The sequence below is a fragment of the Equus asinus genome, chromosome 4 (assembly GCF_041296235.1).
Source record: "Equus asinus isolate D_3611 breed Donkey chromosome 4, EquAss-T2T_v2, whole genome shotgun sequence".
Lineage (NCBI taxonomy): Eukaryota > Metazoa > Chordata > Mammalia > Perissodactyla > Equidae > Equus > Equus asinus.
Genome location: NC_091793.1, coordinates 44,675,842 through 44,683,206, shown reverse-complemented (window position 1 = coordinate 44,683,206; position 7,365 = coordinate 44,675,842). Strand labels below are relative to the sequence as shown.

Genomic DNA, 7,365 nt, shown 5'->3' with positions numbered 1-7,365 from the left:
GCAACATATTGGTGGGTCTTGTTTTATAATCCATCCAGCCACTCAGTGTCTTTTGATTGGTAAATTCAACCCATTTACATTTAGAGTGATCACTGATATATTGGTCTACTCAGATTCTCTATTTCTTCTTGGTTCAGTTTTTGGATGTTGTATGAGTCTAAGAATTTATCCATTTCTTCCAGGTTATCCAATTTGTTGGCATATAGTTTTTCATAGTATTCTCTTATAATCCTTTTTCATTTCTGTGGTGTCTTGTAATTTCTCCTCTTTCATTTCTAATTTTATTTATTTGAGCCATCTCTCTTTTTTTCTTAGTGAGTCTAAGGGCTTGTCAATTTTGTTTATCTTCTCAAAGAACCAGATTGAGGTTTAATTTATCCTTTCTATTTTTTTTAGTCTCTATATCATTTATTTCTGCTCTAATTTTTATTATTTCCCTCCTTATGCTGACTTTGGGTTTTGTTTGTTCTTCTTTTTCTAGTTCTTTTAGGTGTAGTTTAAAATTACTTATTTGAGATTTTTCCTTTTTGTTGAGGTAGGCCTGTATTGCTATAAATTTCCCTGTTAGTACTGCTTTTGCTGTGTCCCATAAGAGTTGATATGTTTTGTTTTTATTTTCATTGGTCTCTGGGTAGTTTTTGATTTCTCCTTTGATTTCTTCATTGATCCAGTGGTTGTTCAGTAGCATGTTGTTTAGTTTCCTCATATTTGTGGATTTCCAAGCCTTTTTCTTACAGTTGATTTCTAGCTTCATAGCATTGCACTCAGAAAAATGCTTGATATGATTGCAATCTTCTTAAATTTATTGAGGCTTGCCTTGTTTCACAACATATGGTCTATGTTAGAGAATGTTCCATGTGTACTTGAGAAGAATGTGTATTCTGCTGTTTTGAGGTAGAATGTTCTATATATGTCTATTAAATCCATCTAGTCTCGTGTTTCACTTAAGGCCACTGTTTCCATGTTGACTTTCTGTCCCAATGATCTATCCATTGATGTAAGTGGGATGTTAAGGTCTCCTATTATCATTGTGTTGCTGTAAATTTCTCCCTTTAAGTCTGCTAATAGTTGCTTTATATACTTTGGTGCTCCTCTGTTAGGTGTATATGTGTTAATAAGTGTTATGTCCTCTTGTCAGAATGTCTCTTTTATCATTATATACTGCCCCTCTGTATCTCTCATTATCTTTTTTATCTTGAAGTCGGCTTTGTCTGATATAAGTGTGGCTACACATGCTTTCTTTTGTTTGCCATTTGCTTGGATTATCATCTTCCATCCCTTCACTCTGAGCCTATATTTATCTTTAGAGCTGAGATGTATTTTCTGGAGGCAACATATTGGTGGGTCTTGTTTTTTAATCCATCCAGCCACTCAGTGTCTTTTGATTGGTAAATTCAATCCGTTTACATTTAGAGTGATCATTGATATATGAGGGCTTAATGCTGCCATTTTATCTCTCATTTTCTGGTTGTTCTATATTTCCATTGTTTCTTTTCCCTTGTATTTCTGATTGCCATTTCAGTTTGGTGGTCATCTGTGATGGTTTTCTGAGTTTTCTCTTTACTTATGCTTTGTGACTCTGCTCTAATTTTTGGTTTAGCAGTTACCATGACGTTGGTATAAAAGATCTCATAGATGCAATAGTCTGTTTTCTAATAGCCTCTTATCTCCATTAGCCTAAGCAGGTTCCATCCCTTACCTCTTCCCCTTCTGTGTTAGTGTTGTTACAAGTTATTCTTTTTTGTGTTGTGAGTTTGTGACTAAATTTAAGTGTTTGTGGTTATTTTTGATGCTTTCTTTCCCTTTATCTTTTATCTTATAATTGTTTGTTAACCTATTCTGACAGGGAGGCGCAATTTTCTGATTTTGTCTGTCTATTTATCTCCTTGCTCAAGGCTTTGTAAATCTTTGCCTTGTTGTTTCAGGTAGAAGGGCTCCCTTCATCATTTCTTGTAAGGCAGGTCTAGTGACGATGAACTCCCTCAGCTTTTGTTTATCTGGGAAAGCTTTTATTTCTCTCTCATATCTGAAGGATAACTTTGCTGGATAGAGTATTCTTGGATGATAGTTTTGGTCTTTCAGTATTTTGGATATATCATTCCATTCTCTTCTAGTCTGTAAGGTTTCTTCTGAGAAATCCACTGAAAGCCAGATAGGGGTTCCTTGTAGGTTATTTTCTTCTTCCTTGCTGCCATTAGTATTTTTTCTTCATCATTTACTGTTGACGATTTTAATATTATATACCTTGGAGAAGGTCTTTATGCACTGATGTAATTAGGAGTTCTATTGGTTTCATGTATTTGTATGTCCAGTTCTTTCACCAGGTTTGGGAAGTTCTCAACTATTATTTCTTTGCACAAGCTCTCTTCTCCTTTCTCCTTCTCTTCCCCCTCTGGGATACATATAATGTTTATGTTACTTTTACGGACTGAGTCATATATTTCTCAAAGAATTTCTTCATTTTTTAAAAATCTTAGTTCTCTCTCCTCCTGCACCTGAAGCATGTCTAAATTTCTATCTTCTATGTCACTTATTCTCCCCTCCGTAATGTATACTCTATTTTTATGCTTTCTCCATTAGTTTTTGTCTCATTAATTGTGTTCTTTGTATCTAGAATTTCTATATGGTTTTTTTTAAGGGTTTCAATCTCTTTGGTGAAGTATTCCTTCTGCTCATTAATTTTATTCCTGAGCTCACTGAATTGTCTTTCTGTGTTTCCTTTTAACTTGTTGAGTTTCTTTATGACAGCTATTTTGAATTATCTGCCATTTAGATTGTAGTCTTCTGTGACTTCAGGTTTGGTTTCTGAAGGGTTGTCATTTTCCTTCCATTCTGCAGTGTTATTGTAATTCTTCATGATGTTTGATGAATTGATCCTCTGCCGGTGCATTTGTGGTAGTATCTGGTCAAAGATTCTACCTGCCACTACTGAGGGGAGGAGGGGCTGTGTTTTCTGTTCCCACCCTGTCTGCTCATAGTTCTGCCTGTCGGCCCACTCTACATTTGCAAAGACCTTCCACCACCTCTCAGTAGGTTGCACTGATGCAGGTGGGGCCACTGTGCTGGACTGTCTGGTTGCAGCCAGTTTGCTGTGCTTGGTGGGAAGGTCATGTTGCACAGGCAGGGTGCCTTCACACATGCTGGGTTGCTGTGTTTGGCAGGAGGTCTGGCTGGGCTGCTGCACTCAGTGGGTAGGTGAATTGTGCTACTGTGAGTGGGGCCACTGAACTTAGTGGGCAGGTTGTGCTCACATGGCTGCCATGCCTTCATGTGGGCCAGGCACTGCATTCAGCAGGTGGGTCTGGCTAGGCTGCTGTGCTCAGCAGACAGGACACCTTCATGCAGGCTGAGCTGCTGCCACTCGGTGGGGAGCATTTGCACAGGCAGGGCCACCATGGTAGGTGGGTGCACCTGTGGGCCTGGCTACCACTCCAAAAGTGTTTGCCTGTGGGCCAGGCTGCCCACATCTCCACTCACAGTTGCACTGGCTGCTGTATGAGGATCTGTGACCTGGATTGCTACTGCTGGGAAGAGGAGGGGTCTTCTCCCCTAGTTCCACTGCTTTCCAGGGATCCAGTCCACCCACCTTCAGATTTACAGCTGCATTGATCTCTCAGGCATCCTGTCATGTTGTGTAGTCAATCCTCTATTGATTAATGGATGTCCATTTAGTTGTAACCTAGAGGGAGAGACAAAGGGAACAACTCACTCCACCATGATGCTGATGTCATTCCTCTTTCCAAACATTTTTAAGAACAGAAACTCTTTTCAAATGAAATCTTGTGTAACTAGCGTGCGTCTCATCACTGTCCAGCCCAGTTCAAGTACTAGTGCTGGAGTATTTCCCATCTACACTTCCACAGTCCCATTGAGTATCTAGGGCACTCCCTCCTCATCCATGCTGTGTTTCAGGTTATTTTCAAGTGTCTTAGGTCATTAAAAAGTGAGGTGTTCATATGGCAAAGTAAGGATGAGAATCAGCAAAGTCTTAGGGCATAGGCAGGAGGCTGAAAAGCTGGAAAATCCAACATAAATGGCCAGACGGGGGATAAGGAAGAACCAAACAGTAAAGGGAAAAGGATGGTAATGAAGACGGGAGCTCATGTGGTTTTTTCCATGTGATAGTGGTTCACTTGCTCATGAAAGGGAGGCAAGTGGTTCTCAGGCTATGGCTTGGACCCCACGAATCTCCTTGGTGCTGACAACCTTGTGGAGATTGACCTCTGGTCCTTTCTATATGCTCTCCACCCTTACTGTCAAGGTTTGATCCTCTTGTCTAAAACTTCAGAGACATCCTTCAAGATCATGCCCCATCCTCTTCCTTCAGCCCTGCTCTAGCCCAGCTGATCCTCAGATAGTCCCCTGAGGGTGATGGAATGGCTGCTCTGGGACTGCCTCCATCCTCTACAGCTTGTGTTCATACACAAAGTCTCCATTCTGCTCCCACTGTCCTGATTATCAAGGATATTTTTTTCTTTTGATAAAACTTGGCTTCACAAAGCAAAGGTTTTGGCTTCCTAAATTTGTATTTCTAATGCAGGCTTTGACGTCCTGAAGTTAAACTGGACATTGACAGGTTCTTTTACTTTTAAATTCTGCTGTAACATTCTAAATACTCCATGAGGCAATTTGGGCACTTTTGACTAATTATGGAAAAAGTCATGGATTCGTACAAAGAAGTGTTGAAACAAAAAACAAAGGTAATTACTTTAAGATATTTTTTTCTCCATATGCTTCTGGATGGTATGTGTGTGTGTATGTGTGTACAAGTTCTGGTTGGGGGCATTAAGGGGTCCAGAGCCCTGCATACCTAGCCTTATTCACAACCGACCAAATCCACTGGAACCACTCACACAAAGGTTACCGTCATGTCACCAAATCCAGTGGTCAATTCTCAGTCCTCCTCTTTCTTGCCCTGTCAGCAACATTAGCCACACCTCATCACTTCCTCTTCCTTGAAAAATTTTCCCCTTAGTTTTCCACATGCCACTTTCTCAGTCCTTCTTCTGTCTTGCTGGTTGCTCCTTCAAGCCTCCTTTACGAGATTCTCCCCTTCTCTTCTACTATTAAATGCCGACGTATCTAGGGCCCTGTCCTTGTCCTCTGTGTACACTCATTCCCTACTTGAGCTCATTCAGTGTCACGACTTTAAACACCATCTCTATGCTGATGACTCACCAGTTTGTATCTCCAGCTCGGACTTCTCCTCTTGACTCTAGACTCATTAACCAAATGTCTTACATCACATCTCCGTTAGATATTGAACTTAACATGTTCAAAGTCAAGCTCCTTACCTCCGCTCCCAAACCTGCTCTTCTCCCCAGGATTCTACATCTCCAGAAATGGCAATTCATTCTTCTAGCTTCTTGGGCCATAAGCCTTGGCCTCCTTTTTCTCTCACCCCACATTTAATCTACCAGCAAATCCTGTCGGTCTTACTCCACATCTGATTGCTTCTTTTCCACTGTTCTCACCTTGGTCCAAGTCACCACCAGCTCTGACTTAGATTTTTCCCAGATCTCCTCACTGGACTCCTTACTGCCCCCCTGACATTCTATAGCCTGTTCACCATACTTTAAAATATAAATCAGATATTGTCCTTCCTTGTCTCCAAACCCTCCGGTGACCTCTGATAGTCCCACCTAGGTTTACAAGCCCCCCATGATTGTGTTCCCAGCCAACTCTCTAACTTCACCTCCCGCCTGTCTATAGTGACCCCTCCACTCCAGCCCTCTGGCCTCCTTTCTTGTTACTTAAATACACCAACCTCATCCCCACGTCGGGGTTTTTGCACTGGCTCTTCCTTCTGCCTGGAGAATTCTACCCCAAATATGCACTTGGTTCTCTCCTTCACTTCCTTCAAGCCCCTTTCTATTTATCACCCCATTTTGGCCCTGACCATCATATTTAACATAGGGCCACTGTCTCCCTGTGTCCTTACCTGTTTATCTTTCTTCTTAGCCATTATCTGACATATATATTATCTGTTGACCAGCAGCCCCCTTATTAGAAAGTGGGCTCAGCCAGAGTAGGACCTTTGTCTGGTTTTGTTTTCCACTCTATGTGTGGTGCTTAGAACAATGCCTGGCATACAGCAGGAGCCTAAAAAATAATGAATGAATAAATCCTGTGAAGAGGCTGATGAATCACTTCCAAGAAACCCCAAACCCACAGTTCTTCCATTTGACAGATCAGAACCTGAGACCCAAAGAAAGAGAGAAGTAACTTGCCCAAGATCACCTAGTGGTCAATGGCAGGGCAAGGTCCAGATTCTGGGGCTCCCTTTTCCCAGTCCTGGCCTCTCTCCATACACACCCCAATCAGAGTGGAAGAAATGGATGTCAGCTTCTGCCTGCCAAGTGACATTACAAAGATCATGCTTCAAAAGCTTACCCCAATAAACTGAAGGCAGAGAGGCCAGCCAGGAGGCTGAGGCTATGGTACCACCAGGAAGGACATGATGAGAACTCATCCCCCTAGTGATTGGGGAAGTCGGGAGGAAGACCAGGTCGAGAGACTTTGTGAAAGAAGCTTGTTGAATCATTGAACATGGTGATTAAAGGGACAATAGTGATTTCAAAGGGGGAGGGCCCATATTTTATTTATTTTTGTATCTTTTGCACTGTTCTTAGCATATAGTGTCTACACCACAAATATTTATTGCTGATCACAGTAATGAGGAAGACCAGAAGGATCACAATTCATAGTTGCTCTAATGAATCAGGTTTTCTCAGCATAATGGGCAAGAATGTGAATTTGGGATCAGATAAACCTGGGTCACGTCTCATCTTCCTTACTTAGTAGCCAGGTGATCTTGGGCAGAAAGCTATTCTCTTCAAACTTCAATTTCTCCATCACTAAATGAGGGATAACATATGAGAGAGAGAGACAGAGGGTGGGACTAAATACAATTGTGTGTATAATATGATAACGTAGGTCAATTCTTGGCCCACGTGAAGTCCTCTATAAATGCTCACCTTTATTTGCTGGCTCATCGGCTTCTGTCTTCTTTTGAAATTCATGCCCTAATGTTGAGTTCTCAGTTCCTCTCCTCCCCCACGCTTCTCCAGGGGTCTAGAGAGGAGACAGAAGGCTCCTGTTATTGAACTTGGGATTGGTTCCCCACCTCTGAATTTGGGATTGATTTGGTGCTCTCTCTCTGCTTAGCTGGCAGCTTTCTCCTGAGGGTCTTTCTCCTGGGCACCTTTATAAATGCATGAATCACACAATGACTATTGAACAGAGTCATGAGAGTAACTCAGGAACCCAGATGTGAATTACAGACCAAAGTAGGCCTGCTATTAGTGCTTCCAAGTGGTGACAACTAGCCTCATTTCCACGCATTCCTCAAATGCTTTGTTAATA

The 7,365-nt window shown here is 41.7% G+C and overlaps 1 long non-coding RNA gene across 1 annotated transcript; it reads right to left on the bottom strand.

Moving 5' to 3' along the window:
* Positions 1-451: 451 nt before the first annotated feature.
* Positions 452-7,076, bottom strand: LOC139045060 (uncharacterized). Its single transcript, XR_011502680.1, has 2 exons — positions 6,978-7,076; positions 452-3,679 (listed from the first exon to the last, which is right to left on the bottom strand). It is a non-coding gene; the product is annotated as an uncharacterized lncRNA (long non-coding RNA).
* Between the last annotated feature and the right edge of the window lie 289 nt (positions 7,077-7,365).